At 39.3% G+C, this 1,573-nt stretch overlaps 1 long non-coding RNA gene across 1 annotated transcript; it reads left to right on the top strand.

The window, feature by feature from the left end:
• The first annotated feature begins 455 nt into the window (after positions 1-455).
• Positions 456-1,060, top strand: LOC115195440 (uncharacterized). Its single transcript, XR_003878694.1, has 2 exons — positions 456-543; positions 669-1,060. It is a non-coding gene; the product is annotated as an uncharacterized LOC115195440 (long non-coding RNA).
• Positions 1,061-1,573: the final 513 nt, after the last annotated feature.

Here is a 1,573-nt window from a genome sequence, read left to right on the forward strand (position 1 = left end):
TCTGAGATAGGCAAGGTCACATGGTTTCCTGTCAGTGTCTCATAACTAAAAACACACCATGTTTATGGTTAGTTTAGAGATCAGAGGCTGCGTTTACACAGGCAGCCCATTCTCATTTATTTTTTTCCACTAAATGGTCTTTTGACCAATCACATCAGATCTCTTTCACATCAGATCTTTTTCAGAGCTGATCTGATTGGTCAAAATACGAATTAATAAAAACAACATTTAATATTTATAATATTAATATTTTAATATTTAGGGCTACCTGTCTAAATCTTTTACTTCTGTCACTCTCTGTCACTTGCTTTCTCTGTTACTTCCTCTCTCTGTCACTTCCTTCCTCTGTCACTTCCTCTCTCTGCCACTTCCTCTCTCTGTCACTTCCTTTCTCTGTCACGTACTTTCTTCCCCTTTCTCAGATCGTCAGCAAACTAAGGTCACCACAAGTTGCTGCACAAGTGTGTCTAACACGCACATCAAATTTAGACTGCAAGGATACCACATCCAAAACGCCATGCCACCCTGTGTTGATGCCATCGTGTAAGTCTCGAACACACACACACACACACACACACACACACACACACACACACACACACACACACACACACACACACACACACACACACACACACACACAGTCTTATCTTTCTGTCTCTCTCTAGGTTTGAATGTGATGAAAAAGTAAAGAAGACATGTTGGACCATGACTGGAACCCTCTCCACTGTAAACACGCCTCCTCACCATCTAGTGCATCCTCCTCCCAAGATCCTCTATCAGCATACTTCACTTTTCTGATTCTTTATGGTCTGCCTGGTCCTTAAGATTATTTAGTTGTGTTTTAAATTGTGTGGCTCAGTTGGTAGAGCATGGTGTTTGCAATGCCAGGGTTGTGAGTTCGATTCCCACGGGGGACCAGTACGGAGAAAACATGTATGAAATGTATGCATTCACTACTGTAAGTCGCTCTGGATAAGAGCGTCTGCTAAATGACTATTATTATTATAATTTCTTTTTTAATTGATAGAATTTCATTAAAATACAGTACTTTACAGTCTGTTGTTGTGCTAATGTTGTTCATACATGTGGTTACACTGATCTAAGACAGAGACAAAATTGCCATGGGGGAACATGCCCCCCCCACCCCCAATATTCAGAACAGGTCGATTCATCCTCCCCAATAATTACTTAAAAAATTGGGGGTAGCATAGCATATGAACACGTCATCAGCAGTTTCAAAATGTGTAGAATTGCAGGAAATTAGCTTTAAAGTAACTGTTCAGTGTTTCCAGATTTCTATGAAATATGACCTACAATTAATTGTGGGCGTATTCTGATCATTAAAAATATGACATCATCCTCTATGAGGAAAAAGCAAGCATTTTTTTAAACAGTCTATTTGAGATATAAGTTTGAGGTGGGGTTTTCAAAGTGTTTTTTATCCAATTTATGCTTCGGCCACAAATACGAGAAAAGGATGAGTCAACAACATTGTTTGGGAATGAGTTAACAGAATAGCAACTGGACATTTACTTTAAACATCCTTCCACCTCAAGAGAGGCATAATAAG

The sequence above is a fragment of the Salmo trutta genome, chromosome 6 (genome assembly GCF_901001165.1).
Source record: "Salmo trutta chromosome 6, fSalTru1.1, whole genome shotgun sequence".
In the NCBI taxonomy this organism is placed as follows: Eukaryota; Metazoa; Chordata; class Actinopteri; order Salmoniformes; family Salmonidae; genus Salmo; species Salmo trutta.